The 19,883-nt window shown below is 49.5% G+C and overlaps 1 protein-coding gene across 2 annotated transcripts in view; it reads left to right on the forward strand.

Annotated features, from left to right (window-relative positions):
• SLC38A5 (solute carrier family 38 member 5) overlaps positions 1–19,883 on the forward strand; it is a 418,440-nt gene that overhangs the window by 31,636 nt on the left and 366,921 nt on the right. The window lies entirely within an intron of this gene.

The following is a 19,883-nucleotide window of genomic DNA, read 5'->3' on the forward strand; positions in this document are numbered from 1 at the left end:
TTCAACCCCTTAGGCACCTGAGGCCTTTGTTTTGATTAGAATATTCTGCCCTCTAGGGGCGGAATGTTCTAATAGCCTTAGAGCCCTCCGTAGCCGGCTCCACCGGTCAGTAAATGCCCCCTCCTTTGTTAAAGGTCCTCGCCTTCAGATCAGGCCATTACCAAGAGAGCGGGCCTTTACTGGCCAGTAGAGCCTGTTATGGAGCTTTAAGGCTATATTAAGCCACAGTTTGGGCATGTGTTGAAGCAATCAACCTTCATACAAAGCCCCCATTTGCGTGCAGCATCACAGATCCGATACTTTTTTTAATGCACTTTGTCCACTGGCTAAAGGACAGTATGTAAGCTGATTGATTTACAAACAAAAGGATCTAGGGTGCAAAACCGCACTTATTTATGTAGTGGGATTTTTAGTAACCATGTGGTGCGTAGACCAAAGGAAACCAGACCATTTTTGCTTCCTATGCTGTGAAACCTTCCACAACAGACAAATGCAAACAATATTTTGGTCCGCACACTACAACCAGGGAGTCCGTTCATAAGGTAAGATAGTTCACATAGGTCTTTTATTTCTTGAATCTTTATTTTCTTTTTAATTCTTCCAGTAGCCAACGTGTTTCGTCCTATTGAAGGACTTTTCAGGGCTACAAAACATAGATAACATACACAAAATAATTTAAATTATTTTAAGAGCATATTTACAACAAAGTTTTTCCATTTGACTCATCTATTTACATTATTCCTAAAAGCAAACATTCAACTAAGCGTGAGGCCATGCGCATCTTGCAACTACAGCAGTAAAGCTTATCTGTACACTCCGTGGCAATGTAATAATAATTAATCTCTATTAGTTCAAATCCTTGTACAACCAGTAGATGACAGAAATACCTGTCTTTCTGTCATCTACTGGTTGTACAAGGAGTTGAACTAATAGAGATGAGCTGGCCTCACACTTAGTTGAATGTACGCATTGGATTTTCAAGCACACCTCGGGGTGTTAGTGAGCTGTGCGGAATTTATAGTTAAGATCATGTAGGAGTTCTGATGCATGGGGGTGAAAGTCAGGCCTCCCAAATTCAGTAGTCCAACCCCGTCTGGTTTGTGCCAACCTAGCCCACATGCAGTTCTGGGCTGGAACCTGGAATTAGCTCTGGTAAAACTGTTTCAACCAGCTCTCAGTGCAGAATATCGCAACTAGAAAGGGGCAATCCTTCGGTCATGGCATCCTATGCTATTTTGAAAGCAGCCCGCTAGCCTGCTGCCCTCCATTGCCAGGGGAGCAGGAGGCTCCCTTGTCTCCCAGGGTATGCCTTGGGCTTGAGGCTGTGGTCAAGGGTAGATACTCACCGGAAGTCTGGAAAGGCACCTTTCGCTTCATATATCTACGCTCACTAATAATGCTGCATCTGAAAATATTGCCTCATAGAAATACCCTATACATCCTACTAACGCATCAACTAGCCATTCCTCTATACGACACACATGGCCGTACCACCCTGCCAACTTATGACCCACTAATGATCTGTAATGACTTGCAAGCTTTCACTACTCCCATAATCCCCTTGGGTACCATGAGTCTACGTTCCATGACTTACCAATCCAGCTATAGCCTCCATTGCCCCATATCCTGGACTTCTCTGCTCTCTTTCTGTTCCTGGTTCTGCCAGTCCTCATTGGCAGTCTGGACCCGCCATTCCTCTCCTTGCCACCCAGGTCTGCAGAGCCCACTGGGGCACCATCTTACCAACACCCAGGTTAGCTTGCCTAGCATGGAACAAGCCCTTCTCTCCTGCAGCAACCCTGCCTGAAACAGCAAGAACTAACAAGAATCACCTCTCACCTCTACCCCAGGAAGGCTCCACCTAGAGCTGTCCTGCCCCACCCCAAAGGCTCTTTGCCTACACACAATAAGCAAACCTGTTTAACAACTCTCCATTTCATGAGGTAATGTGCTTACCTCTAGTGACTGGTGCGCTTTGACTTCCACAGACACAAAAGCCACGCGACGGTTGTTTGCGTGCTCTCGCCGGTGTGCACCACCACTCACACAGAATATGGTCAACCATGTCCTCTCCGCAGACACCGTCAAGAGCTGGCGGTTGACACGACTCCTCCACATGAGGAGACGGTGCACATCTCATGCAGAATTGACTTCACCTCTGAAACCTCCTTCTTCTGTCTCTTAGGATGGATACCCCATGAAAAGCTGTCCTTATCCGAGTGGTGCATAAATAGGTTGTGTCAGCTTTGCCCGTCACTTCGAACAGGTTGGACATCCAATGTCCTGAGTGCATTCCATCCCTGCCCAACCACTGAACCTGTGTGTCCACAAAGAGTCCTCCACACTGTTCTCTAACCAGCCTCTTATCTGCATGTTTACTGTTCCCAAAATTTGCCTCGCTGGAGCAGGAGGCTGACCCGTCTCTTATCTGGTGACAAAAGCCTGGGGCGCCGGCCCGCTGACTCTACACCTGATCCATCATCATTTGTCCTTTCACAAGGATTCAAAAAAGAATCTTTATCAGAATCCCTTCATTGGTTGGCTCTGGTGCCTGCTAGCTCCAGGATATCCTTACAGGGTGATAGACACTTCATGTGTCCTACATCAACATTGTCATCATCATCTTCATGATGGAATAACCAAGTATATAGATCCGGCACTGCCTGTGGAGGAAGTCCAAGCCTTTATCTGCATTGGGACACGTGGACTGGTGGCGATAGGGACTAACCTGTTAGGAAGCCCACTCCACGTGCCAATGATCTGATCTCCATCTTCCCATCCTTTTTGTTTGTCCCACTCAACCCAATCCTTTTGCCAAATCCACCCGAAAAGAATGTTTCCCAAGGTCCTTCCTCAGGACTAGCCTTCCGAGATATTTACTCACAACCGCTGGAGACATGAAAATCAGCTTTGACCTTCTCAATCTAGTCATATCCTTCGAACCACACAAATGCCTAGTATTGACACATGCCTACATCTTCAGACATTTCCCACTTGCTCCATCTTCCACCACTAACAATCTTTCTTTGAGCTCTTCGAAGTACCGGCAGGAGAACCCAGTATCGTTAGGCAACTCTGACACCCTTGAGGCTGAGCACCAACCACAACAAACAGCTTCCCTGCTCCTCTTCCTTGTTTCACTTCTTGTAGCAAAATTCCCCTTCATCCTCTCTTTGCTGCCAGAGGACCATACACCCTCCTTGTCCCTTCTCCTTGGTACTCCGCTATCTATGCATCTCCAGTTGCCTGCTTCGTGTTTACTCCATTAATGCTACTGGTACCTTTGAGGTACTCTTAACACATGTCTTCCTCTTCTGTATCTTCACCCAGTCCTTCTGCTCGCCAGACCCCGCTTTCCTGATCTTGACTAGCTTCAGAACTGCCCTTTCCCCTGATCCTCCTCCGGCTGTCAACCTGCTTTAAACTGACCTGCTTCCAAGCCAAGGCCTGGAAGCCTCTTCCACCGCCATCATTGGGTCTTTCCAGAGACGGCTGTCATGAGGGCAGTTCTGAACCCCATCGTCCCTCGCCTCAAGCATAGGAGAGCTCACTCTATTCATGGGAGGGCAGATCTTAGCCCCTCAGCTCTGGGCTGGTGATGCCAGGTCAGTCATCTCCTTTCCCTTAACCTGTCACCAGATCAGGTCTTCTTGACCTGAAATTTGAGGATCAACCACTTCTGTTTTTTCTAGGTCTGGTGGCTTGGTAGACTAATGCGTTCACTGTAGGGGCCAATGTTCGACTTCATGGTCACAAGTTCAAATCCCGGCAGGTCCACTTAGCCATTCATCCTACTGAGGTCGATAAATAGAGTACCATTGAGTTGGGTAACAATAAACATTTGTTATTCAGCACCAAGATACCCTAGGGTAAACGTGCGCTTTACAAATACAGGTTATGTTATGTTTTTAGCTGCACTGCACCAGCCTTTGTGGCAGCCCTGGGCGGCTCTGGTTTTGCAGTGCTGGTTTGAGAATGGCAAAGCACCTGGGACCGTATTACACTAAAGGTGCATTTTCATTGTTTGCGCTGAGCGCACCTATTAAAAGGTGCGCCCGGGGTAAACGCCGAAAATGCACAGTATTACTATGAATGCGCTGCCCCCCAGGGCAGCCACGAACTCGCATTGCCCTGAGGACAGGGCATTCCTGTGAAAGACGGAGCGGCTGCTCTGAAGCCGATCCGTGTTTTCACAGTGCAGGCGGCACCCACCTGCACTTTGAAGGAGAATTAGAGATCCCCTTGCAGGTGGGTGCAGTGAGTGATTGCTCCCGATGTCTGGGGGTCCATATGACCCCCTTTTCTCCCTCCAGAGAGGGCTGCTCTCAGGGTGCCCCACCTTTTAGGTGGCACACTGTCAGTGCACCTCCTGAGAGCTTATTTGCCTCTGCGCCCGTGTCTGTAATACCGCACGGAAGGACGCAAAGGCAAAGGGATTCCCTCATTTGCATGGGACAACGCCCCCATGCAAATGAGGGAACGCCGTCTGAAGATAGAGCTGCCACTTTAAGTGCGCCAGCGCTATCGTATTACGGGAGGGGCCACACAAGCGCCTGCGGCCCTTTCCGTAATACCAAAGTACCCCTGGTTGACTGAAGAAAAATTCGATTTTGGGGTTTCGAACTGGTGACAAAGACTCAGATACCTCGTTCTGAAAAAAATGGTATACAACCAAGTGCTGGTAATGTGATCACAATCAATGCGCCATCAGCCGACAGGAGTATTCGTGCTGCCGGGCATGCAGCAGCGGCCCGTGGTGGAAGTGTTGCTGGGCGCTGATGTTGGGTGGGGGAGGGGCAGGGTGGGGGAAGTAAACCACAGATTACGGCCGATTAGAGGTAAGTAAACATATAAATTAATAAAACGAATTGTGCCCATATCTGCCCACACACCAGCCCCCCACAAACAATATGCACATCCCATAAATAAACTGACCAGACAACTTGTTGATGGGAAAACTATGCCAACATGGTGGGTTATCTTACAGACGATCCAAAGGCAATAGGCCCCTCGCAGCTTGCCACCTGATGGGCCAAGTAGCATCGCGGCCTTGGCCAGATGGTGCTTAGCGGTTGTGTTGAGAGGATAGCCCCTCCCATATCTGGTGAACCATTCGTCTACCCTCTTGCTCACACCCCCCCGCGAGGGGCAGAGCGTTCAAGCGACCCCCCAGTTGTACAGGTTTCCAACCGCCCGTAGGATAACGGGGCGCCATCGCACCCCAGGGTCTACCGCACAGATCTCCCGGGGATAATAGGCCTCAGCACCCCTTGAGCTTCTGGATAGGGTACTCCTGAGTACCTTTCCGCCTCTGGATCGTCCTGTAACTCCGCCTGCAACTCAAATAATAGTTGTTAACGCACAACCTCCCCCCCCCCCCCCGCCACCCTGGGATGCCAGGGAAGCGGTAGGGTGGGAAACATCGAAGGAGAAGGGGTCAAAGAGGCCACCAGAAGGGAGGGGGGAGCCTTAAATACTTCCGCCCCACCCGGTCGGAAGTGACGCACCTTCGCTGAAGGGGCGACCTAAGACCCTGGGCTGTCTCGCGTGCCATCTTGCAGCACTAAGGGGGCCGCCCTCTCATGAGGGTCCCCTGCGGAGACAAGTCGGTCAGCCCACATTTCACTGCCCCTACAGTGGACGATTAGAGGTAAGTAAACCTATAAATAAAGAAAACGAATTTCGCTGCCTGTGCTGCATCGCCAAATGCGATGCCGCGTGTGCAACGGAATTCGTTTTATTTATTTGTTTACTTACCTCTGCTCGGCCATAATCCGTAGTTTACTACCCCCCACCCACGTCAGCGCCCAGCAGCACCCCCCACCGCGGGCCGTTGCTGCGTAAATGCATCGCTTGAGAGGGACGAAGGGCTAACTCAACGTATAGCAAATGAGAAATATAGCTCGAACCTAGGGGAGAGTGAAATGTGAGACCCCCCCCCCCCCCCCATAAAATACCTGCATTTTTGCTGATAGACTAGTCATGTTTCTTCTATAGAAAATGCACGACATAGAAAGGTCAGGCGAGGTGCTATGCTATGCTATGCTAAAAGAGAACATTTCACGCATTTTGTGTGACGGGAAATGTTGTAATTATGCACGATTATGTCCGCGCAACAAAAAAAACTTCGCAGCACTAAAGAAACCCAGGCTCAATGACCCAGCAGCACAGAAAATGCTCATTGCTGTAAATCGTAGCGGCGCGTGCGTTGCCTCCAGGCGCTACCTCTGTGAAGGGGGGCTGCTCTCTGAGCTACCTTGGACCCCTGACGCAGTTCTCGTGGAGTTTTGGGAAAGAGGTGTGGGAGGAGCTGACATTCTCGGAAGGATTTGTGAATGAATGGCCGCGGCTCCCTGGCACGGCCTGCCCCCGGGGTGGCGTCAGGGCGTGGGAGAGGGCGGCGATAAGCGCTTTATCTGCACCGGCCACCGGGAGCCTTGTTTCCGGGGGTGTCAGGGGCCCGGGGCTTATCACCGTCGAGCCGGGCGCTCTGCATTGAGGTCCGTCGCCCTCTCACGGGCTTATAGCGCTAACTCGACCCGAGCGCTTTACTTGTCCGCCCGGTACGTTGCACAAGGACGCCTGCCTCTCTCTCATTCCTCCTTCGAAGACCCCACGCTCTAGCCGGCCTGCTCGACTCCCTCAGGGACAGCGCCCCCCCCCAACCCCCCAGAGCTCTCATTCACAAGCATCCTCCAGCCCCCTCACACACAAGGACCCCTCGTCCATCAGGCTCAAGGGTCCCTCCAGCCCCCTCCCTCACAAGGACCCCTCTTCCCTCACTCACAAGGGTCACTCCAGCCCCCTCACTCAGAAGGACCCCTCTTCCCTCAGGCACAAGGGTCACTCTAGCTCCCTCACTCACAAGGACCCCTCTTACCTCAGGCACAAGGGTCACTCTAGCTCCCTCACTCACAAGGACTCCTCTTCCCTCAGGTACAAGGGTCACTCCAGCCCCCTCACTCAGAAGGACCCCTCTTCCCTCAGGCACAAGGGTCACTCTAGCTCCCTCACTCACAAGGACCCCTCGTCCCTCACGCTCAAGGGTACCTCCAGCCCCCTCACTCACAAGGACCCCTCGTCCCTCACGCTCAAGGGTACCTCCAGCCCCCTCCCTCACAAGGACCCCTCCTCCCTCACTCACAAGGACCCCTCTTCCCTCAGGCACAAGGGTCCCTCCAGCTCCCTCACTCACAAGGACCCCTCGTCCCTCAGGCTCAAGGACCCCTCTAGATCACTCTCTTACAAGGATCCCTCTTCCCTCACTCACGCACAAGGCTCACTACAGCTCCCTCACTCACAAGGGCCCCTCTTCCCTCAGGCACAAGGGTCCCTCCAGCTCCCTCACTCACAAGGACCCCTCGTCCCTCAGGCTCAAGGACCCCTCTAGATCACTCTCTTACAAGGATCCCTCTTCCCTCACTCACGCACAAGGGTCACTCTAGCTCCCTCACTCACAAGGACCCCTCGTCCCTCACGCTCAAGGGTACCTCCAGCCCCCTCACTCATAAGGACCCCTCGTCCCTCACGCTCAAGGGTACCTCCAGCCCCCTCCCTCACAAGGACCCCTCCTCCCTCACTCACAAGGACCCCTCTTCCCTCAGGCACAAGGGTCCCTCCAGCTCCCTCACTCACAAGGACCCCTCGTCCCTCAGGCTCAAGGACCCCTCTAGATCACTCTTACAAGGATCCCTCTTCCCTCACTCACGCACAAGGCTCACTGCAGCTCCCTCACTCACAAGGACCCCTCTTCCCTCAGGTACAAGGGTCAGTACAGCTCCCTCACTCACAAGGACCCCTCCTCCCTGACTCACAAGGACCCCTCTTCCCTCAGGCACAAGGGTCCCTCCAGCTCCCTCACTCACAAGGACCCCTCGTCCCTCAGGCTCATGGACCCCTCTAGATCACTCTCTTACAAGGATCCCTCTTCCCTCACTCACGCACAAGGCTCACTGCAGCTCCCTCACTCACAAGGACCCCTCTTCCCTCAGGTACAAGGGTCAGTACAGCTCCCTCACTCACAAGGACCCCTCCTCCCTCACTCACAAGGACCCCTCTTCCCACAGGCACAAGGGTCCCTCCAGCTCCCTCACTCACAAGGACCCCTCGTCCCTCAGGCTCAAGGACCCCTCTAGATCACTCTCTTACAAGGATCCCTCTTCCCTCACTCACGCACAAGGCTCACTACAGCTCCCTCACTCACAAGGGCCCCTCTTCCCTCAGGTACAAGGGTCACTACAGCAACCTCACTCACAAGGACCCCTCTTCCCTCAGGTACAAGGGTCACTACAGCTCCCTCACTCACAAGGGCCCCTCTTCCCTCAGGTACAAGGGTCACTACAGTAACCTCACTCACAAGGACCCCTCTTCCATCAGGTACAAGAGTCACTCTAGATCCTCACTCACAAGAACCCATTTTCACTCACTCACAAGGACCCCTCATCCCTTAGGCTCAAGGACCCCTCTAGATCACTCCCTTACAAGGATCCCTCTCCCCTCACTCACGCACAAGGCTCACTACAGCTCCCTCAATCACAAGGATCCCTTTTACTTTGGGGAAAAGGATCCCTCCAGCTCCCTCAGTCAGAAGGATCACTCTTCCCTCAGGCATATAAGTCACTACAACTCCCTCACTCACAAGGATCCCTCTGCCCTCTTCGCCACCATGGTGTGACATTCCACACTTCACTACGAAAAACAAAATCCATTTTTAGGTCTCGCCTAGGCAGCGCATACGCTGTCTCTTCGAGACATGCTGTATGTGGGCTTTCATTCCGCCCCTCGCTGGTGATTTGTTAAACTGCACCTCGTTCTGAAAAGCTTGCTTCTGTGTGGTTTGCTTTACTTTATGTCCCTCCTTCTTGTCGCTAGTTCCTGCTCCTTGAGTATTGGCCTATTACTAGTCTGCTTTCTCTGTAGTCTTTTCCCCTTTGTGTTTGGCACTCTAAATTGGTTTGTGCTCAATGCAGCTGCAGCACTCGATACCACTGCACCGCCGACAAGTCTCACAGGTGAATCGTACATCGCTGGCTGGACTGTTCACCGCCACCTTGACAGTAGCTTCGATCACACCCGCCGGTTCATATTCCCGGCAGCTGCAGCCAATTTCAAAACTTCTGTAATTCTTTGTTGCGCAGGACTAATTCTGTTCGGTTTTAACAGTTGTCTGTGAGCTGGAGTACACAGTAGTTGATGCAGGGATGTTATAATAACTAAATGTTTATTTATTTTAACTTATCGGTGTACTTAACTATGTTTTGGCATGCATTAGTCATAAGTTGGCATGTCTGAGTACATCCAAAGCATTCAGGTTTTACTTATGCATTAATTACATAAATAATGTTGGGATTGGAAATTACCCATGGTCTCTGGCTCGTAGCCTGTCTGAGTAAAACTTGTGGTTCTTTTCTACGTAGCTAGCGTCTTATTGTAAATTACATGTTTTAAAAGACTTTATTAGACATAATGGGTGCCTTAATATAGGGTGGTTCTGTGGATAGCGTGAATCTTGAAGTCCTTATTGCTGAAAACATAATGAAAACCGAAATATAAAAAATATATATTGGTTTGTGGGAGCTCGTTTTGAATACATTTCCATTCAAAGAAGGCTGTGAGTTTTGCTGCAGCTGCTGATAGACTTACTGGTTCACTCCTTCTTTGACTCTGTCAGCCTACCAGTGGCGTGGGCGTGCCCTGCGCTGCCAGTAAGGGGCGTGTTTAAGAGGCAGTGTGTTTTTAGGTTTCGCCCCGCCGAAGGCTGCGCTCTGCGCAGCTTTTCAGCGCAGGCGAAATCTAATGTTAGAAAGAGTTGGCTTGGAATCTGCCCCTCTGTTCCATTGGCTAGCTCCATAAATGGAGGCTAGCCATTGGAACAGAGATCTGTCCGTCATGGCCAGACCAGATTCGTGGGCGTTCCCGCGATTTCTTCCCTCTCCGATCGTCATCGCGGCCGTGGGCGGGGTTTATTTTTTCCGACGTCGAGGTTTAATTTGGTCATTCAGCGGCCGACCGTCGCTGGAAGTCCAGGTGAGTGCCTTTCTTGCCGTTCCCTCCCCCCTCCCGCTGTCCGTGTGCCTGCCCGCCCACCTCCCGCTGTCCGTGTGCCTCCCCGCAACACCCTCCAGCTGTCCGTGTGCCTGCCCACCCCCCTCCCGCTGTCCCTGTCCGCCCCCCTCCAGTGCCATGAAAGCCTGTATGCCGCATGAAAATCGTTTAGAAAAGGGTCGTGCAGTGCTTAAATTTAATATTGGGGTTCATACTTTATAAAAAGCACAACATATGGGGGTTTTGCACAGAGGTTATGTAGGTCAATGAAGACAAGCTCACAAATGCGAAAAGCCTTTATCTAGCTCTAAAGTGTCCAGCCTAAGTTACATTTTAGGGAGATCTCACTAGTCATGCGGTAGCACCTGGACACAACTTATGTCACCACATAAAAGGGTGTGCCACGAAACAGCATGTACACCTTAATGCATGTTCATGAAGTCGATACCACTGGGTTTGCCGCATTATAGCGATGAGATGGTTAGGTACGCGGTGGCAATCTATGATAACCGCACAGACTTAGTACATATGGCACAAACCTGCAGAGGTTCCATAACAATATTTTTTTATTCAGGGCTTGGAGTGGAATGAAAACGTTAGGGGCTTATTAAAAAGCGGCGTGGCCAGGGAAGCATAACTAGGAATCCTTTCAAAGAGGTGTGGCCTTCGCAATTAAAGATGAGACTTAAAACAACAAACATAGGCCTAAAACATGCAGGACTTTTTGGCTTCACCTGTCCTTGTTAGCAGGGTTAGATGAATGAGTAAACACAATTACATTGCTATTGATAATTATAATCGAACATGTTTTCGTTCTGAAAATATGAGACTGTGAAACAAATGATACTAATATTTGTGGAAGGGGAGATGCTCTTCAGTGTCTCAATCAACACTTTTCTCCCCCTCACAGCACTTTGATATGAAATCTCTATATATTAGACAGATTGCCGTGTGCCTGCCCGCCCCCCTCCCGCTGTCCGTGTGCCTGCCCGCCCCCCTCCCGCTGTCCCTGTGCCTGCCCGCCCCACTCCCGTGCCATGAAAGCCTGTATGCCGCATGTAAATCGTTTAGAAAAGGGTCGTGGAGTATTCCCAGTGCTTAAATTCAATATTGGGGTTCATACTTTATAAAAAGCACAACATATGGGGGTTTTGCACAGAGGTTATGTAGGTCAATGGAGACAAGCTCACAAATGCGAAAAGCCTTTATCTAGCTCTAAAGTGTCCCTCCCGCTGTCCGCGTGCCTGCCCGCCCCCCTCCTGCTGTCCGTGTGCCTGCTCGCCCCCCTCCCGCTGTCCGTGTGCCTGCCCGCCCCCCTCCCGTGCCATGAAAGCCTGTATGCCGCATGTAAATTGTTTAGAAAAGGGCCGTGGAGTATAAATTCAATATTGGGGTTCATACTTTATAAAAAGCACAACATATGGGGGTTTTGCACAGAGCTGCCTCTTTATAGTGGACCAAAATGAGGTACAACTAGTTTACAGAGGCACAAATGATACCCCAAATGCTCTCTTTTATGGAAATGTGGGTGAGCAGTTTGGCTTATCAGAGGGTAGTGCTAAGCATTTATTGCACACACAAAGGCAGTAAGTGAGACACACGCTCTGGACACAACAACCCTTGGTGGCTGCAAGGGTCCCGTACCCCAGGTATTGGTTCTGTGCTGATCCGGACGGTCCTGGTGTCCCCACACTTGGAGAGAGGACAGATCTGACCTGCGGGAGCACAGAGACTTCCTCCAGGGCGACTGAAGTGTCAGTAGTCCCAGTAAGTGGCAGTTCAGTGAACCGGACCTTGCTTCTTTGGTGCCTGTAGCTGCAGGGAAAAAGCCATATGACCACTTCCTGTGGGATGGAAATAACCCTAGCAGAGAATACCTAATTCCACCAGAAACCAAAATGGTGGAATTGTCCTAGTTGTGTGCACATCAATGGCCGTACTATAGAAGTGCCCCGGGGCACTTTAGTATTACAGAAGGGGCCTCAGATGCTTGTGTATACCCTTCTGTAATACTGAAAGTGTTGGCACACATACAGCGCCAATGCTTCCTCAAGAGGGTGTTTCCACATTTGCATGGGGGTGTGACCCAATCAAATAAGGGAATCCCGATGCCTCTGCGCCCGTGCTGCATTACTGATGCGGGCGCTGAGCCAAAGAAGCTCTCAGGAGGTGCACTGACAGCGCACCTCCTCAATGGTGGTGCACTGTCAGTGCGACCCCTGTGTGTAGCCCTCTGGCTAGGGGAAAAAGAGGTCCCATGGACCCCCCCAGACATCCCATTGCATGTGGGTGCAGTCACCCACTGCACCCACCTGCAAAGGAATCTCTAATCCCTCTTAAAAGTGCAGGCGGGTGCCGCCTGCGCTGTGAAAACACAGAGCAGCTCGAAGAAGCTGCTCCATTTTTCACAAGAATGCTCTTCCCCCAGGGCAGTGCGTGTTCGTGACAGCCCTTCGGGCAGCCCACTCGCAATAACGCAGCGCATTTTTCTTGATTGCGCCGGGCGCACATTTTAAAAGATGCACCCAGCGCAATCAAAGACAATGTGTCATTTGTATAATATGGCCCCAGGTAGCCCACCTTAGGGGTGGTACAAGCCTGCGGATGAACACACCACCTCATCAGCTAATTTAGCCATCCTGTCCAGGTGCCAGATGGGCCTTGGGCAGGGGGTGGCATTTCACTCGTCTGGGGAAGCCTCAGGGTGCATATCAAAGGCGGCAGAGGCCTTTGAAGCCTCTTGCCTTGCTATGCTGATTTACTTCACCAGCCTGCTTGGAGGAGGTGCAACCACCTCCTGCTAGAGCAGGCATTCATTCTGTCCTCTGAAAGCGGGTCACTCTTCTTCTAGGGGGATCAGAAACTCTTCAGTGGTGGCAGGCTGGTCTGCACCAGTCAGCCAATACGTTAGAGGACTAGTAAGGTTCAGAGGTACCTCTAAGGTACCTTTCGGGGTGCATATATTAATAAATCAATCACTGGAATCAGTGTGGGCTTACTAATATGAGGTGTTTGATACCCGACACCATAGGTTTCAGTGAAGCCATTATGCAGCTGGAGAACTTGTTTTTTTTTTTTTTTTTTTTTTTAATTTTTGTAAACCTTTATTCGTGCATAGTAAGAGAACAAATACGGGCCTACAACCTTCAGGCCGGCCACGATACGGTTAAGCACTGATGCAAACATTACGGCCCCTGCGTTTCAACGGTCAAGATTAGCGACGATTTATGAATTATACACTGGAGAGAACCTTGACGCCAGGTGGAGGAGAAGTGAAGGTTAATTTTAAAGTTTTTCAAAATAATTTTATCAGGGAAAAAGTCAGTGAAGAGTAAGAACCAAGGAGATTCGAGTCCGCACGATATCTTCACCAAACGGGAGAGCGGCAGCATCAATAAAACAGCAATGGAAGTAAAATCTCAGGCAGTGAGGCAATGCAGTTATATAACAGGATAGTCACATGAGCAATTGCGCACCCCTCCAGTGCCGCCCCCCCTCTGTCAACCCCACACCCGGACCCAGAATCGAAACAAGTATAGCGCAGAAACATAAAAAGAAAAAAAGGCCCATAGAACTAATTAGAAACAGTAAATTACCCCCCCACCCTACACCAATGCGGAGGCTACGGCCTGCCCCCCCCCCAGCATAGTGCCTGTCGCCCAATAAACCCGAAATATAGACAAGAAAGAGAGTAAGAATAGAGTAAAGAAAGATAAGAAAACATTACACATATGATAAAGGGGGTGAGAAAAGAATAGAACTATTCTAATCTAAACTCCCAAAAAGAAGAAAGTGGGGAGGAGCCTACGTATCATCAGAGCGCCCTAAACCCTCGGCCACCTATGACTTCCACACACTGAGAACCTACTACACCAGAAACGGTCGTGTGAAAATGAATTGTCACAGCATTTTAAATGAAGGAAGACAGATCGCGACGAGTGCACACAGCATATACATACAGTTCCAGTCCCAGTCCAGCCCATCCGTGAAACCATGGCGGTAAAAGTCAGTCTAGCCCTGGCCCGATCGCGGGCTTGAGATTAAGCCAGCCCCTACATGAAAGCCCCGCATCCCGTACAGACAAAGACAATATGGCCGCTGGGGAGAAGATGGTGAAGAAGGATCACAAAATGGCCACCGACCAGCTGCAGAGGTCCCTTCGTCCACCACATAAAGTCCAGCCATGGCATATAAAGTACAGGAGTTCCACAGAAAGGAGGCAGTAGGCCACCGTGAACGACTCATCGAGGATGTTAGGTGTTGCCCAGCTGGATACTCTTGCAGACGCGGTGAGGCAGGCAACAATGAAGCAGGCAGCAATGAACGGGGATACAAAGTATCCGCTGTTGAGCTGGAGAGCAATTGATCCTGGGTGCCGGGAAAGCCAGTTGCAGGCACCAGTGCAGCACGATCGCACACAGTCGTTGCGTCCCCGCAAGAGGACAAAAGCACTGGCAGACCCACGCCGTGTTGATGACAGTCGGAGAGCTCACGACCCGCAGCCGACAGCATAGAGTCAAACTGCTCACACAGCGCCTGCAAGCCAGCACACATTTGTAGACGAAAGTCCCGTAGGACAGCCAGAACGGAGCCGCATGTCAGCGGAAGCTGCACCCCCACATCGGCAGCAATCAGGGAAGGCACAGTGGAGCTGGTGTCTGGTGGAGGGAGGGCGAAGCAGGCAGTGGGCAAGACCAGAGTATCACCCCCCAGCCGCGAGCAGGCAAACAACGCCATGTTTTACCGCCGGACGGTATAATGGCCAGGGGGGGGGGGGTCGTAGCAAGGAATCAGTTCCCCTCAGGACTGCGCCGCAACAGGGATAGCTAACAGTCGTCTCCCTTCCCTCGGGCCCTCTTTGCAGCTGACTAGGCAACAGAAGAAGGGGGTCGGCAGCCTCCCACAACACGGTCCACAAATCGGGCCAGGAGACCCGCTGCACCGGGGCTTACCTTACAGCCCCAGCCCTTCAGGCGCAGGTTGCAGGAGGTGTCTGGCCGTCTCCCCCCAGGCTCAGCTGGCGACAATCCGTGGTGTGAGGTGAGGTCGGGACCGCGCGGCTCAGGGTTGGCGCTAGCGGGTCCGGTGACTGTGGAGCTTCCAGGGGGCGTCAGAGGCAACAACGGAGCAGGGGTCCAGGGCGGAGAACAAAAACACCAAGAACTCCGGCATCCGGGCGGGCTGAGACTTCGGGGAAGCGGTGGCGTGGACAGCGCGTCGTCGCACACGTTTCACCTCGAGAATCGACGAGGATAGGAATCAGGATGATAGTCCGAGGCCAAGGGCCGACGGAGCCGGGCGTTCAAGCGTCTGCTCCGGTCGCCATCTTGGCTCCTCCCCTCTGGAGAACTTATTTTAACCAGTGCCCAATACATACCTAAAGATCGCTTCCCTGTTCACTTATAGGGGCAGATGTATCAAGATACCATTTTGCACTTCTCAAATAGCGATTGTTAAGGAATCGCTATTTGAGAAGTGCAAAATGGTATGTATGTAGAATTTCGCTATTTATTAGCGATTCCTTAGAATTCCTTAATTGCGATTAGCAAATTGCTAATCGCAATTAAGGAATAATTTCCCATTCATTTCTATGGGCCAGGAGGCCCATAGGAATGAATGTAAAATTATACTCAATTTGCGATTAGCAATTAGCTAATCGCAAATTGAGAATAATTTCAAGGGTGCAAGGGTGTCTAAAGGACACCCTGCTGCACCCCTGAATTTGATATGTGTACGTATATGGCGCACATACATGCCCTAAGGGCATGTATGAGCGTCATATGGCACCTTTAGAATTTAAAAAAAGTGCTTTTTGAAAAGAATTCGCAAGTTACCACCAACTACAAGTTGATGGTAATTTGCGAATTCTTAGTCAAAAATCGCAACACTGAAATGCTTAATACATTTCAAATGAGTTATCGCAATTTGCGATTCCTTAACAGCCTCGCAATATTAAGGAATCGCTAAATTTGCGATTCCTTAATATTGCGAGGCTTTTTGCTTGATACATTCCAAAACCCGTTTTTTTTGTCGCAAACGCTGCTATTTTCCGAATCGCAGCGTTTGCGACAAAAAAAAACGGATGATACATCTGCCCCATAATGTCTAGGAATGGAACTAAACATTACAATGGTATACCTGCTCATGCAGATATGTCCTCGCATACAATATAATGCACCCTGCCTTAGGTCTGTAAGGCCTGCTTTAGGGGTGACTTACACATATTACACGCAGTGTTTAGGGGATTTGGCACATAGGTGTGTTCCATGTCATGTTTTCACTTTTTAGAGTGCCTTGCCACGCAGCCTGCAGTCTGCATGAGTTTGGTACTGGGTCCCTTGGAGCGGCACAAGAACTGCTGCAGCTCTTAAAGACCCTCTTTAGTACCTATGTCCGAGGTACCAGGGGTAACACCTACAAGTGACTTACAGAGGTGCTAAAGGCCTGACCAATTGGGGATCAAGTGACCAGTTGTCTTGTTTTGGGGAAAGAACACTGACACTAGCAGGAACCCAGTGCACTTCATTCAAAGTTGCATCAAATACCAACCAAAAAGTGGGGGGACTGCTACAACAAAAACCCAGTTTCCTACAGGTACCAACTGTCCAAGAGTTATAATCTTTGGAGGGGTAACCTCTTAATCTAATTCTAGGTCCCCCTTAAGCCGTAACTGTTCTTGAATCGCAACTGTTCGTATGGACCTTATTTGATCTTTTATCTTCGTGTATATATATCAAAGGGTCAAAATTACTGCACAGCTAGAACTTAAGGTACGTATTGATTTTAGAAATTCCTCATTAGTTTCTCACTCACCCTGCACCCAGGTATAGATGTATAGATCTCTAAAGCAAGGCTTCAAATACTTTCCAACCTACTATGGCCTCTTCACATTCTTTCTAACCCTGGGCAAAGCACTACGCTAAGTTTGCGAAGTTTGCGCAACTTCGCACTACGCGAGCTGCACGTAGCACAGTGCGAACACGCGTAGTGCAGCGGTCATTTTTTTTGCTTGTTCGCGGTCCTGAACGTCATGTTCGCGACCGCGAGCAAGCAAAATGACATCTCGGCGAGATTCTCAACGCGGGGAGGTCAGGTTTCTCATTGTGAGTGGTTGCGCATGCTCGCGACCACTCTCAATGAGAAACTACCAGTTCGCGTTGAGAAAGCTGCCGCTCGAGTAATAATCTACTCGAGCAGCAGAAAACTACAGCTCGCACTGTGCAAGATGCCGTTTTCAATGATTGCACATTGCCATATGCTTGTCCACACTGTGCAATCATTGAAAACGCATCTTGCTTAGTGCGAACATGCTACTACACAGCTTGCGTAGTGCCACGTGAAGTTCGCGTAGTGCGAAGTGCACTTCGCGTAGCTTCGCGTAGCGCTACTTCGTGAACTACGCCCACCCCTAATTCTTTCCAGCTCCCTGTGCCCTACAAAGGTGTTCTCACAGGCATTAAACTGATAAACGTGCACTCATACTTTGACGCCTGTCGTGTCTTACCAAACGAATAAGCTAAATCTAACCTAACAATACACTTCCAGTTAAATATTAGCATTATACTACAAATGAATGTTGACATATGTTATTTAAAGAAGTCTCATCTTGTTTTTAACTCCCCATGCCATCTATCTGCTCAGCGGTTGACTTGGACCTTATAAAAGACAGTATGGGAAGTCACTCAAAAGAAGCCACATTTTCTGTATTTTTAAGTTTTTGAAAATAAATGCAGACAGGAAACACTTTGTTTTCTGTCTGTATTTATCTGAAAAATCAATAAAAACGGAAAAGTAGGAGCCTTAGATTAATGTTCAATAGAGAAGAATGAATTGACGGTTTAATCTTTCTGGGATAGCAATGGTTGAATGTTAAAATATTGTCTGACATAAATATTGTGTCTTAAATATTGTTTATAAAACTATCCTCCCATTGGGTGAAGATTTTGTATTAGTACATCCAAATGGGTGATATTTTTGTAAAAAAATGTCATGCCACAAAATTTCTGTCCAACAGTATTCTGAAACAATAGTCTGGTACGACTCAGTTGCAAGTCCTTTGGCAAGGTAGCGATTGTAAAACGGGGAAGATTGTAGATTGTAATATGGGGAAGGAAATTGATGATGTAGCAATTATATGAAATAGATGTTTTTGACTAGTTTGTGAAGGCGCGCCATTGCCTCGATAGCACCTTTAAGATGTGGTACTGATAAAGTGTATATTTTGAGACAGGAGTGCATGCAGTTCCATCACTTTGTTGCAGGTCCACGCAGTCACATTCTGTCCTCTTAAATCCCACAGTGCCAGAGTCTAGCTGTGTGTCACGCCACCCTGAGCTTCTCTCACGCATGGGGTTTCCAACCTTTTCAATCCCCGCACCCCTACGAAATGTTTGATTAATGTTTGCACCCCCTACAAAAATCTTGTAGGATTCGTGTTATGCATACAGTTCATACTTTCCCTCTTTGTTGCACCCCCTGAAATGCCATTTTGCACCCCCTGGGGGGGTCGGGGGGGGGATGGGCACCCCAGGTTGGTAACCCCAGCTTTAACCCTACACTCCAGCCCAGTCGCTCACACTCCATGCCCCGGGCCATGAAACATTGTTACCCCCCAGGGAAAAAGACACACAGGATATTTGTATGGACATTGTGGTCTTTCCATGAGATTTGGATTTAATTTTATTCAGTCTTTGTCTTGTGAGACGTCATCATGGTGCTATCTCTACACGCTTCTGGGTTGGCTGGTTCAAATCCCAGCAGGGTCGCCAAGGCCTTTTTGTGTTTTCAACCAAACAAAAATAAGACCAGTTGTGAAGAATGTGCTGCCTTCTAGGATTGTTTTTTTGTTTAATGCCAGAATCTTGCGTCCAACAGTTTGCACAGCTGGCAAAAATACAGGTTTGTTATTGCTGCCTGTAGAGATCAAGGGACCCACAGCATGACGCGACTGTCCGTCGGCCTTATTAATGTTTGTAAAACAAACTTTTATGCTAAAATCAGATAAGGCTTGCCAACTTATTCAAACAAAGCCTGCAGTCTCATGGTAAAGACAGAACTCTTATGACCGCAAGGAAAGGCACGCCATTGAGGGCTCTTAATGGACATAGAGAAATCTTAAGATCCGAGGCCGTGTTATCAAAAGCTTTATTTTTCAATTACTTTCATTGTTTTTTTCGTCATTAACATAACACAAGACTTTATGAAAAGAACTGATATTGTGCAATTGTTTCAACGGTTCAATTTACGTATAATCCAATTATTGGGATGTGACACGATTTGTAGAGAAAAAACTGGGCTCTAAAAAAAGTAAGAAAAAAATAAAAACTATTTTTAAAGGTTTTTCCATAAACCCAAGGAGGAAAATCAAAAATACGTCTGTAATCTGAAATTTGAGATAAACGGGGAGTGGACAGCTAGAATGGAATCCACCAGGATATACCTGAACTAATGGAAGTGGGAGAGGCGAAGAAGTAAGGGAACCTCTTGGAAAGTAAGGGAGACTATTTGAAAGTAAAGAAAGCTCTGTGAAAGTTAGGGAGACTCTTCTAAGGTAGGGGAGACTCTTCAAAAGTAAGGAAGACTTCTGAGACGTGGCTAGGCGAGCCAGCATGGTGAACTTGTTCTAGTCGTGCACCGTCCCGGCCCAACAATTATCCTCTAGCTATCCTGACTTCCTCAATATGTTTGCAGCCCCGGGGAATATCCTGACATACCTGTACTTGGCAACATCGCTTCGGCGGTGTTTGGGTGACCGGAGGGTCCGGGGGCTGGAGTTAGACGACCCCTGCGCTGAGGGGCCTGGAGGCTGTAGGTGGAGCCGGGGCCTTGAGTTTGGTGAC

The sequence above is a fragment of the Lissotriton vulgaris genome, chromosome 10, assembly GCF_964263255.1.
Source record: "Lissotriton vulgaris chromosome 10, aLisVul1.2, whole genome shotgun sequence".
Taxonomy (NCBI): Eukaryota; Metazoa; Chordata; class Amphibia; order Caudata; family Salamandridae; genus Lissotriton; species Lissotriton vulgaris.